General features: G+C 34.8%; 1 long non-coding RNA gene across 1 annotated transcript; it reads left to right on the top strand.

Moving 5' to 3' along the window:
* The first annotated feature begins 6930 nt into the window (after positions 1–6930).
* LOC148126443 (uncharacterized) lies at positions 6931–8709 on the top strand. Its single transcript, XR_015743284.1, has 2 exons — positions 6931–7089; positions 7795–8709. It is a non-coding gene; the product is annotated as an uncharacterized LOC148126443 (long non-coding RNA).
* The last annotated feature ends 5297 nt before the right edge of the window (positions 8710–14006 follow it).

The following is a 14006-nucleotide window of genomic DNA, read 5'->3' as shown; positions in this document are numbered from 1 at the left end:
AATTGTGGTGATGGGTGCACCCTTGAATGCCATGAAGGGCCAGGTTGTAGATTGATCATCCTGGAGAAAATCTGTCTGTGGGTTATCAAGAGACAACACTGATGGGACATATATTGGTCAAGAAAAAAGCCTGAGCTCTATTTTAGCTGCCAAGTTATACACATCAAACCTGTTTATCTCACTAGTCATTTTTTAAAATATAAAAATACTTTATTAAAGAAATTTATACAAGTACAGTAAAATCAAACTTTCTGCTTATCACAACTTAAGCAAAACAATGCTCACTCAATCTGACATCTCTCAAATTGTGTAAAATATTCATTCACGGTTGTTACTTTCAACATATAACACAAAGTTTCATCTAATTATATATTACAAATCTAATTATATATACAGTGTAACTAGTTTCCGTCATACCTTTTTATTTGACTTTATTTTATTAATGTCATGTCTACCTAATAGCCAATTGTACCAACAATTCCAAATCTTGTAATATTTTGATTCCTCTTTGTTCTTAAGTTCCAATGATAGCCTGTCCATTTCTACGCATTCCAAAACTTTTTTTATGATCATGAAGTCAGGGGAAGTATTTTTGCATTTCCAATTTTGGACGAAGGTGAGCCTTGCCACTTTTAATATGTGAAGTATAATATATAATAATTTTTTACTAATTTTTTGTTTTAGAATTCCCAATACAAATATTTCTGTTTCCGTTCAATTTTAACTTTAGTGATTTCTTCAAGCCAATTACTAATTTTCCTCCAATACTTTTTTGCTTTTGGGCAGGACCACCACATATGATAGTAGGTGCCCTATCCATATCCACATTTCCAACAGCTTGCCAAATTATTAGGAAACATTTTTGTGAGAAGCCAGCGATAAAACATTTTGTATAAATTCTCCTTGTAAGTTGCAAATAGAGTTAATTTATAATGTATTTTCCATAGGTTTTCCCAATCTTCCAAATTTATTCTATATCCAAAGTTTTTGGCCCAAATTATCATTGCTTCTTTTACTGTTTCTTCCTCTAGTTTGTATCTTAACAAATAATTGTACACTTTAGTAATCATTTTTCTATCTGGTCCTTGTAAGATTTTATCCAATTCCTGTTGATCCGAATTTATCCCATATTGTTCTATATCTTTTTTGTGTCTAGATTGTATCTGTATATACAGCCACCAATCTACTTGTATTCCTTGTAACATTAATTCCTGCTTAGATTTTAGTTTCCCTTGTTCATCTAATAATTCTGTATAGCTCACTGTCTTGTTCAAGTCTAAAACATTCGGATATGTCATAGCTTCCATGATTGACATCCAGATTGGAATATTTGTGTAATGGTTTCATTTTAATTTTTTCCATATCCCTATTAATGTGTCTCTAATTTGATGCCTTTGGAAATACGACTGAGGTTTATTTATAGTCATTTATTAAAAGAATTCTGTATAAAAACATAGCTTCCAATTTGAGGTGCTCTCTCTCAAATCACATAGAACAGACATCTCCATAAATTTATACTACTTTCCTCATGATACTTTTTGGTTTCTTTTTTTTCCCCCTATAACAATCAATAGTTGAATTTCTTCATGTTACTTTATCTGCACCATCATATCTTATTTGGCTACCAAGAATTGGTCAGTTAAACATCTTTTCACTAGTGTCAGCTTGAACTCTTAAAGCTAGAAGGACTAACCATTATACCAAAACATTTCATTAGCCATGAACCACCCAGTGCTTAATATAGCTCATTGTAATGGGTCATGTCGACCTAACCTAAAAATTTACTGTGCAGCAGTCTACTCTTAATATAATTAAAAATAAACTTCACCTTTTCAGATTCTTAATACTTAAACAACTTGACATTTAGAAGGGTGCAGCAGAACGAGTATTCTAGCTTGGTGCAATCAAGATGTACCTATCCATAGGCTTACTGAAGCTTAGATTTTCAGTCTATATTAGCCTTTTTCAAATACATTAGACTATAGCTTCCAGTATTCCCAACCTTGAGAATTACATAACACAGTTGATCAATCCACCTAGAGTAAGCAGGGCACAATTTGCTACTCTTTTTTTTTTTTTTTTGTAGGGCATGTTGTGCTATTCTGAGGAGAAAATAGCATTAAAATTTCCTCGGATGTTGGGTGCCATTTTGGGCAAGGGGGGAAATTTAAGGCATTTATTTTCCCTGCAAATTCCTATGGCCAAAGAAATTGAGTTTGAAAAAAATTGTCCATTGCATACTGCTTCTAGTCTTTTTAAATATATAAATTTATATATGTGTTGTCTTCCAGCATAACTATTCTGAGGAGAAAATAGCATTAAAATTTCCTCAGATGTTGGGTGCCATTTTGGGCAAGGGGGGAAATTTAAGACATTTATTTTCCCTGCAAATTCCTATGCCAAAGAAATTGAGTTTGAAAAAATTGTCCATTGCATACTGCTTCTAGTCTTTTTAAATATATAAATTTAGATAGGTGTTGTCTTCCAGCGTTGTCTTCCAGCATAACTATTCTGAGGAGAAAATAGCATTAAAATTTCCTCAGATGTCGGGTGCCATTTTGGGCAAGGGGGGAAATTTAAGACATTTATTTTCCCTGCAAATTCCTATGCCAAAGAAATTGAGTTTGAAAAAATTGTCCATTGCATACTGCTTCTAGTCTTTTTAAATATATAAATTTAGATAGGTGTTGTCTTCCAGCTTTGTCTTCCAGTGTTGTCTTCCAGCAAGCGTTGTCTTCCAGCATAGGAAATTGTAGGCTGAAACTTAACGCCACCAAAAAGCTTCAAAAAATTATTAAAAGCTTCCCATTCCAGCTTGTATTGGAAGAATGCTAGTTACATTTACAGGGAATCCTCACTAAATGACCATTGTTTTAGCAACTATTTGAATTGACAGTGCCACTGAAAAAAGTGAACTATTACCAGGTCTTGCATTTAAGACTTTAGAAGCACTTCAGTAATGTGAGAATTTTAAAAAAAATCAAGACAAATGAAATTTATAAACTAATAAGCAAGATTAGAAATTGTCAGAACCATTCCAAACAGCCCCATTTTGTGTTCAGCAAAACAATAGCTTCTAGCATCTTGTTTTTCATAAAGCACGTTCACTTATATTGCATTGTCAAATGATTTGTGAAAATATTTGTTAAAAGTATGTGATTGCTTTGCAGAGAAGCCATACTGAGAATCTCATTTTCACACCAGCAGTTAAAATAATACAATATTGTTGTTTTTTCTCAATCCTGAAGTTGAATTGATTTCTTTTTTGGCAGTGAGTAGATTAGAAGCACTTCATTATGGAACATTTAAGCTGCTGTGAATATTAGTCTGTTGGAACAAAAACAGTACAATTATGTATTTGTTGATACCACATTGTTTCATTGTTGGCTTTTGTTCTTTAATATTCCAAAGGAATGAATTTGTTAGCCATTGGCTATAGTTTCATTGGGGAGAACAAAGTTTTGTGCAAGAGACATGGTGACAAAAATAGTGTGCAAATATAACAAACCTAGTGTAGTGTCAGGTTTCATATTGTCTTTTTCTTTCTGTTCAATTGTGTTGACTAGAGTGATGTAATAACACCGTTCCAATATCTCAGGGCTGCCACAAAGAAGAAGGGGTCAACCTACTCTCCAAAGCGCCTGAAGGCAGGACAGAAGCAATGGGTGGAAACTAAACAAAGAACTAACCTAGAACTAAGGAAAACTTTCCTTACAGATCAATTAATCACTTGCCTCCTGGGTAGTTCCAATTGCCATAGTTCAGCAAATCTCACACAGTTGTTAAGAGTTGTCATCACATGATTGCCTATGTGACCTTTCTTTTTTACCTTTAATGCAACTTTTATTCAATTGCTTTTGTTACTAGAGTAGAAAAATTATAATATCTAAAATTATACCTTGGTGTAATAAACTATATTAAATTGCAGTGATTTTTTGTTTATCATTTAATTATTCAGCAATGTAAGTTGACCTTTTGCATATTGCCATGTGGATTTTATTTGTCAGTATAAAATGGGATTTGCTACACACACATAAACTCAATCTCCTTTAATTACTACCTTATCTGTTCTCTTTTTTTAAGTTAAAAGTAGAATTTATTTTCCATTTGCATTGATATTTTTCATTCCAATAACATAGAAGTTCTCTTCTGCCTGGAATTCTTTGTTGTTGATTTACTTCATGTGGATAAGATTATAACTACAAACTGTACAGAGTTTTAAAAAGGACACAAGAGATACCTGAAAAATTATAGAACAATCCGCTTAACATATTCCTGGCAAATTGGTAGAAATGAAAAACAAGGAAACAGTATTTAAGCATAGTATAGAGGAATAAGACTTGTCAAAAGGAAAGTAGCAGGTAAATTCGGTCACACTAAACTTTTAGAGTACTTTGAGAGTGTTTTGAGAACCATATAAAAATGTTGGCACTAAGTCTGAATTTTCAAAAAATAATTGACAAAGTTTCTCATCAAAGGTTTTGGAATATATTTGCTGGTCATTGAATAAGAGGAATAAATGGGCTTTTTTTCTCATTGGAAGAGAATTAGAGTTTGATGTGGGGGAAAATAGGAGAAAGAAAAAGTGTTAAGTATGTTCACTGCCTTGAGTTACTTACTGATAAAGTAATGAAGGCAGGATGTAAAACAGATCTGTGTTGGGTCCATTGCTTTTGAACTTGTTCATAAATGATCTGAATTTAGGATTAACCAACAAGCAGTTGGAGAGAGAGATGTCTGCACTGCCTGCTTGTCAGAATCCCTAAACATGTAGCCCTCTGAAAATCAATATGTTGGAGAAATACTGGTTTTGATCTAATCCAGTAAGGCTTTCTTACAGTCTTATATAAATATTGCCAGTTTTTGTTCACCTATAAATAATTTAGCAGTTCAGAAGATATAGAATATTATCTGTAAGCATCTGTTGTTTATTTTGTAGATAATAAAAACTAAAAATTAACAAATTCTAGTTAAAGTTTCTATTTTTAAAAAACTGGAGCATGGTTTCTCCTCTTCTAATCTGTGTACCTTTTGATTTTGATTTATTTAAAACATTGGTATGAAACTATTGAACTCAGCAAAACTAAGTAGATACCTAACGGGCATATGCTGTCTTTATGATGTGACAACCCATGCTTCAAAACTGCCAACTTGTGTGAAATGGCCCTAGAGTAACCATGAAAAAGATCCCATTTCAATCCCTTGAGAGTTTTAAAGCCAAAGCTACATCTCTGTATGGCACAAAGAACTTCCCTGATATTCATATAGATCTAGAGCTTCAGCTGCAACGACAAAAATGCCACATCTTGCTATTCAGAACATATTTATTGACACGCATAGGCAATTGTATTAATGTGCAAAATTCAATGTATAATTAAATATATTTCAGGAAAGGAAATACTGGATTAAAAACTTAACAGTTCTTGATTACAAATTCTGAACCTTGGTTTTCAGAAATGAAACCACTGTTTTTCTTACAAAATACAATGAATGCTGTTGAATATGTAGCCTCTGGATCCTTTTTGACCAGCTTATACCCTTTTCCAAATTCAAAATAGAGTGATTTATTTATTTGGATTTCATTCAAAGTCAGAAAAAATAGTGGTTAAATTGTGTAAAGATAGTTTTTTGCTTCTGTTGGAAACAGCAGCTTTAATGGTTTGGCATATCAATCTTCTTAATTATGATTGCTATTTAAATGTATGTAGCAGACCTTTTTTACAATGTGCTAATGCCATTTATAGGTCTGGGGAATATAGATTAAAAACTGCCTTTCTAAAGGAACTTACAGCCATTCCCAAGTTCATAGACTTTAAATAGCACTCTTTATTCCAGTTTAAGTACAACACACAGAATTCCACAATCTATATGGTTATCCTACATAAAATTCCCATAATGATGCCTCCAAGAAGTTTATTTATGTTTATGTTTTTCCTGGCATAAGTCTTTTGAAATACAGCAAATAATAGTGAATAATTTGTTTAATTTGTACTGGGTTTTTTTTTTTAAAAAACTTGTTAATCATCTTGAATATTGCTTATATTGGAAAAGGTTATAACATTAATAAATTAATATGTATTTACTCAATAAAATTCATCACCAGATGAAGATCTGAACCTGTGGGTGAGGGGTCTTCAAACTTGACAGCTTTAAGACTTGTGGACTTCAACTCCCAGAATTCCTCCTCCAGTCATGTTAGCTCAAGAATTCTGGAAGTTGAAGTTCACAAGTCTTAAACTTGCCAAGTTTGTAGACTCTTGCTGTAGATCAGTGGTGGCTAACATTTTTGGGCTCCTGTGCCGAAAATTGCATGCCAGCACCCAGAAGGTAATGCACACGCGCTCCCCCTACAGCCCCTTGCATGCACCTGCGATCCCCCTCCTTACCTGCACTGCGCATGTGCGCACCTCCCAGCTGATTTTTCAGCTTCCCGGAGGCTCGAGGGAAGTCTCTGCAGCCTTTGGGGGCTGAAAAATGGGCCCGTTTTGTCACTTCCTGTATTTCCGGGGGGGGAAATCAGCTGGGAGGGCCCAAAAAATCAGCTGGGAGGCATGCGCATGTGCAGTGAGGTAAGTTTGGCTGGGGCTCACGTGCCTGCACAAATGGCTCTGCATGCCACCTGTGGCACACATACCATAAGTTCGCCATCACAGCTGTAGATCCAGCATTAAAAACACTATACCATTAAAAACACTACACCATACTGAATCAGGGAGCACAACTTAATACAATCAGTTTTATATAGTGTGTGCTAACCCTCCAATCCCCAAATCCTAATCTTTTAGAGTAGATCAGACCTGGTTTGGAAAATGCAATATACAGAGATTTGGACTGCTCAGCTTTTTTTTTTTTCTGATACTGCTGTGTTCTGTGTAGCCAGTTAATAATTTCTCTATTGGTGATAAAGAAGATTGCTTTTCTTAATCCTGCAGGTAAACCTGGGAAGCAATCAGTATCTTTTCTCAACAGTGGTAGATCCTAAGGAAATGCCTTGCTTCTGCTTACGCCATGATGTTGATGCTCTTCTCTGGCAGCCTCGCCCAGATCAGCAAGACAGATGGGAGCATATTTCTACTTTCAATGCCTTAGGTAAGAGAAAAGGACTATTTGGAAATAAAACCTAAAATGCCCAGATTTTTTGTTAAATTGTGCAGATAGAAAGAAATATGATCTTTTTGTTTTGGCTTCGTCTTAAGAGTTTGATTAAAAACTAGCAGCTTTTTCCTTCTCATTTATTAGCCTGTTGCAATATGGCATACAACATAACACTTTGGTGATAATCTGCTCCAGTAATTGGTTCCAAATAAAATATGGATTCACTTTCCCCATGTATAATGAAAGAATAGAAATATCTTGCCAGCTGTACAATTAAAGGGCTTAGACAGATGTGTCAAAGATAATCAGTGTAATTCTTTAAGCTTTAGAAACTCATTTTTATTTGATATTTACTTTGAATTGGAATGAGAGCAACATATAGAGTTCAAATGCTGCGTTGAAAAGCTCTGGAAAAACCGTCTACACGTGAGGTTCCACTAATGTATTTTTCATGGACTGTCCTTTTAGCATATTTGCCATAACTGTATGGCCTGCTAGTTTCTAAAAACATCTCAAATCTACTCTATTGCAGTAATTGCATCCTAATCCCGAGAATACAAAGCTGCGTCTCAAAGAACATGTTATGCCCCATACCCATTTTACACTACATAAAATAAGAAAGCAAAAGCTCACACAATGACAACTGGTCTGTGAGATAATAAAATAATTATTTGCTTTTGCTGGTTATGTGTGTTTTAGGTTATGTGCAGGCATCCAAGCAGGACAAGAAATTCATGGCTTGTGCACCAGACCACTCATATTCTGCCCTTTGTGAGTGCCAGCGAAGAGTGTTCATCTACCGCCAGCCAAGTCCTCTAACCACTGTTCTCTACAACCGAAAGGAAGGCAGACAAGTTGATCAGCTTGCTAAGCAGATGGTAGCAACTCTGGAAACACATGATCCCTTTTTGGGTTTTCAAGCAACAAATGAGAGGTTGTATGTTCTCACAACAAAAGCTCTATTTATAATAAAAGTAAGCAATGAGAATTAATCATGGTTTCATAATGACTACATATATCATGGATCTCTTTGCATTCCATAATGAGCTACAGTTATGACTCCATAATGTAGCAGAAAAATTCAAATTACCAGTATCAACTATATTGCAAAGATAGTGCAATATAATGTGTACTGTCTCCTAAAGGATGACCAACATTGTTTTGTTATATATTTAGGAGAGAAGCCGGTGGAGATTTATTTTTAATAAATGTATTATTATTTTCAAATTGCCTTGAAGCTTTTTATTGTAACTATTTCTGTTTGGTCTCCTGAATCAATTAAGACGCTGAAAATGTAATTTGCAGTTAAATAAATATATTTTTGTTTTATTTTGATTGGATATTTTTTACATTTTCTTTCAATGTTTTCCCTAAATGCTTGCATTGGCTCATTGAATAAATCAGAGGGAATATGTACATTCACTTTTCTTAAGCGTATTTTAATTGAAGTTCAAAATTCTCATTATGTGCAAATGTGGTAATTGCAATTGGATTGTATCTGGTTTCCGGAGGAAATCCTCATTCACTTGAGAAATAAAGTAGATTTTTTAAAGAATAAAGAGGTTTTAATGTTCTTTACTTGATATTAAAAATGGATTTGAGAAAATTTAAAGATTTGTTAGAAATTGTTTTCTCTGAGCTGGTACTATTTGAAAAGATTCATTATGAGTTAAAATGGCTGCATATAAGTTTTTACTAGAAGGAACAAACTTACTAAGACTCATTAAAGATAATCTGGCTGGGAAAGTAGATTTTACCATGGGATAAACAGTCCAGGATAAAAGAACAAATCATATTTGGTACAAGACTTCCAGTTACTACAACATAACTGAAGCGATTAATTTTCAAATATCTTTATGTGCCAGTTTAAAGCAAAGTTGCAGCAAAAATTATTACTCCTTTTTCCAGACTGCCTTTTTACTACACACTAAGAAGAAACAGCAGCTAAGATATTTTAACTTTAAAAGGAGCTACAACACCAACAAACCACATCTAGCTAGATTAACTGCTCTTCTCCAATACTCCTTTCCATGTTGAAAATGGAATGGTGCTTTCAATTAACCATAGCATGTTTGGTAGCATGTCTGAAGGAAATCAGTTATGCACATATCTACAGCGCTTTAATATTACACCATGTACTGAACTTTAGTAGCGCTAGCAAAACTAGGGAGGGCAGTCAGAGGGCTTTGGCTGTCTGAGTTTCAGTATTGCTTTTATTTGTCCTCCATTTATTTTAATTACATGTGCTCTACATAGCATTACCACGCTCATTCATCAGCTGGGAATAGTCTTAACGTACAGTTCAGCTTCTCTTCTGTTACTCTCTTCTGTTACTTCCGTTATTTCTTTTCATTCCATTCCATTTTGAACAAATTGTATCTTCTGAATGGTATAATCCAATAATGGGATTCACCTCATTGGGTCCCAGTTTATTACTATTAAGCCATCCTTAACTTCTTCGTGTAAGAATTTAAGCTCTTCTTGCTTATTGCCCATACTCTGGTCATTACTACAGAAACCACAAAGACTGAAATGTATGATCTAGTTCCAAAGGCGCTTTTTCAAAAGGCAATTAAACTTCATTTTTCCTTGAAGCACACCTTTGGGACAACCATTATCTGGATGACTGAGAATCTCCATAGACATTTATGACCGAGTGTTCTTGATTTTTTTTATTAATCAGTTCAACAGACTACTACAGCTACCTATTCCTTCACCAATTCTTAAGAATGGATGGCTTTGTCCCACCCACCTACCCCTGATTATATTTAAAGTATTCCTGTTTAAGCTCACTATATTCAGCCAAACACATTTTGTCTAGTCCTGGTAAATGGACCATATCTTAGACCAGCATTCCATTATTCCGAAGTCAGTCAATCCTTTTTGCTATTGTTCCCTTTCAGATGGGTCAGAAGGCTAAATAAATAAGGCCATCTAAAATGATAAAACAGCAATGTTGGCAACAAAGTGCAGGACAATATTTCTCCTTTTTTATTCTATGATTGTCTAATGTGGAATTGAGTGCCTGATCTACTTAATGTGCTAAGCCAGCATTCAATAGCTTCCCTCTGTCAAAAACCTCCCTTCTCTACCGGCATTATGCTTTTCTATGATGTGTAAAATCTCCTTCAAGCCAAGTTTGACTCCTGAGTACTTCCTGGACAATTCCATGTAGTTTCTTGGCAACAGCACAGAAATGATTTGTCATTGTTTTCAGGATATATATGCATTTAATTTCACTAGAAAAAAAAATACTTTTTTCTAGCTAAGATCCTGAGATTCTTTGCTGGTCTTCTATTAAAGCAATAACTAGGGTCAACCTTGTTTAGCAGCTGGGCCCAAAGTCAGTCAGATTGCTCTCTGAGCTGAGACAAAGCAGTGTTTTAAAAACTATCTAGTGAATTATTAATGCTTTATTGCTTTTACCAAAAAAGCTCTGAGCAGGAACTCAGAGTGCAAAGAAAACTAAATTTTACAACACATTTGGCTGCAATTAAGCAGAATCTTTGCCCCTTCTGCTCATGTTATTCAATCTATCACCCTTCATGTAATTTTGTTACTTACAATCCAAATAATATGGCTTAAAATCTTGCCAAAGAAAATTTCCGAAAGTACCAAAGAAATTATATGATGGCTTTCTGAAATATTTCTACAGAGGTAGAGCAAGAATAAGCTCTGCCAATCCAAGCAGTATATAGAAAGGGAATATAAATCATATATAATAATGATTTATATGACACCATTAACAGATGGTAACATGTTTCATCACTTGGAAGAACAGTTTTGGATACGTCCAAAAGTCAGCTGTTTTTTGGCAGCTAAAGAATAGCACAGTGCTTTTTGTCCATGGGTGCACAAACAGAGTGAATGAAAACAATCTCCAAATGGCCCAACCATGAGAACAATCTGAGTTCCTATCGCACCTAAATTCTGTTTAATTTAATTGGAATGACAAAAAAAGGCAATATCCATTCAAATGTTCTCTTTTTTTGGAAAGAGAACAAGTACCAATTATAAAGGACCTATCATTCTTTTTGTTTTGTTTCTTGACTAAGTTTTATAACATTTGCAGAAAGCAGTGCTTTTCAAACTGAGTACCATTAGTTGTTCCTGCCATAACATATATCAAGTTTATATGTATATGTATTAAGATGCTTCATCTGCCTTGTAGCTGCTAGATGTTCTTTCTGTTTCATGTCTAGCTTCAGGATATGGCAGAGAAGGCCCCAGAGTCAATGCAAAGCCTCACAACGTTTTTGCTTTGCTTTCAAGAAATGGAGAGATAATTATTTCATGAGTCACCTCTGAAGGGAAGGTGTCTTTGCTAGAAGCATCCTTCAAGCCCAGCATATTTACATGCATTCTGCTTACACCTTTTTACAGTCTTTGGCAAAATATTTATCAGTCTTGAACAAGGACATCTTAGCAGCACACATTTAATGCACAAACTTTATTGGAAGTCAGCTGTCTCTTAGATTCATTATGAAAGGTGTCACACTCAATTTATACAAAAACTGCTTGTTTGATTCTGCTCTTGGCAAGGCATAAACTCAGCCTCAGCGCTACTTCATACAGACTGCATGTCTACAGCTAAGGAGGGTTAGTAAAGCCCCCCAAACTAGTAAAGTCATATCCTGTGGCTAAAACTTTAGTCACAGATGCAGAAGCTAAGACGAAACGCACATCAAAATAAGCAAGAACATAAGCTTCATCAAATAAAACAGTGCTGAAGAAGACTGGAATAAAATGCAATGTTCAATTTTTGCTTTTCGTCTGGTATTTTTTTATGCATTGCTTTTCCTTCAAACATTAGTCTGAATTCAGATAGTGGTTATTATATAATCTTGCAGTTCAGCGTTTTGAAAAATTGCAGACAAATTTCTAGAGGTGGGCTTGGTGGAGATATATGAAGACGAAAGTCATGAAGACAGAACCACAAAAAACAATGCACAAAACATGACAACTCTGGCAATTGAATAACAACTTTAACTGAAGCTTCAATCATGATATGATTCCTTAACTACTAACAAATGCTATTGTGTATTGAGAAAGTGATTTTTTTTTTAAGGCAAAGAAATATATTGCCTTTCTTTGTATCTACTAGAAAACTCAATTTTACTAGAGGGGAAATGAGCAACTGGAATGAAATGACAACACATTCTGTGTATCATCATGACTAAGGTGGATTCCCCTCCCCCCTTTTTTTCCCCTTCTTTTCCTCTTTTTAGTTCAGTAGGATTTTACTCAGTGGATTTTTTTTTCTTTGCACCACCCAAATCGTGCACCAAGTTCTGGATATATATTTTTTCTCAGAGCAAGTAGTGCTACCATAATAATCACTAATAGCTAATCATAGTAATAATAATAATTCAAGCATTAAGTCATATCACAATGTAATTGGTCACCATGGGATACTTTAGTCCAGATTTCTCCAACATCCCTGCTGAATCCGTAGTAGTGGCTTTGCATACATTTGCATACATTGTAATGATTAAAATAAGGTAAACATAAGAAAATAGGTAGGATCCATAAAACGTATTTTTTTAAGCAACCTTTGAGAGGGACCGAGTACACACAAAACTGATTAATTAATTTAATTCTTAAATTATGAGAGCCAGCCTGGTATAGTAGTTAAGGTACTGGCCTAGAAACCAGAAGATCATGAGTTTTAGTTCCTCCTTATGCATGAAAGTCAGCTGGGTGACTTTGGGCTAGTCATTCTCTTTCCGCCCAACCCACCTCACAAAGTTGTTGTTGTGGGAAAAAAAAGGAGGTGGGAATAATATGTATGTTTGCTACCTTGGATTACTTATAAAGTAATAAAAGTACGATAAAAATATAATAAATACATAAAAAATAAAGATGTATATTCTATATTTCTTAAGACCTGAACCCATTAATTTTCCTAGGTAAGTTATCCCAATTCATCACCCCACAGTTAAGAATACACAACTTATCTTATGTGTGGCCAGAATCTGAAAATAACATTTAATGCTGCACGGTATTTAAGCAAAATGGTTTGGTTAGGATTGGCATATGTGGGACTGATTGGCATAGATTGTAGGGATGATACCGAAATATAATTTTATCATGTTTTATTTATATGTTAAATTGTTGTGTTTTATTCCAATTTCATTTTAAATCATAATTTATTCCAATGTCATTTTAAATTGTATTTTATCCATGTCCATTTTACATTGTTTTTATCAGATTTTTTAAATTTGTGTCTAGAACTCTGCACTTTGATATGTCCCAAGGGCTAATCAATAAAGTAAAGTGAAGTTATAAAGTTATAAAAGTAAGATAAAATCTAATGAATACATAACAATAAACAATGATGTATTCTATATTTCTTAAGACCCGAACCCATTAATTTTCCTAGGTAGGTTATCCCAATTCATCATCCCACAATTAAGAATACATGTTATTTATTATTCAGGAGAAATCGATCACTGATCTTGCGCAGAGTCTTTCCAGATCTTAGACATCCTTATTGTATAGGGAAGATTCTAAAATTTACTACATGCAAGGCAGGAATAGTACACCAGGATGCGGAAGCTGAATTTCCTTAGATCAGGGGTGTCAAACACAATTTCATTGAGGGTTGTGTTTGACCTCAGGAAGCTGGGATAGGCATAGCCAGGGTGGACATGGCCAGCGTAATGTCATTTGTGTCGGGGGCGCCTGTGGTGGTCCAAGTACTTTGCCAGAGAAAGTGGGCTCCTGAGCTCCATTTTCAGTTTGGGCAGCCTCCTGCAACCCTCTGCCAGTGAAAATGGAGCTTGGGAAACACTGCAGGCCCGTCCTTTGCTATTTCCAGATCTAAGCACCAAACAGGCTGAATCCGGCCCACGGCCTTGAGTTTGACACCCCTGCCCTAGATGTTGTTAAGATTCCATCATTCCTCATTA

The sequence above is a fragment of the Pseudonaja textilis genome, chromosome 3 (genome assembly GCF_049901715.1).
Source record: "Pseudonaja textilis isolate UNSWEBS1 chromosome 3, rPseTex1.2, whole genome shotgun sequence".
NCBI classification, from domain to species: domain Eukaryota; kingdom Metazoa; phylum Chordata; class Lepidosauria; order Squamata; family Elapidae; genus Pseudonaja; species Pseudonaja textilis.
This window is presented reverse-complemented; position numbering and strand designations above follow the sequence as displayed.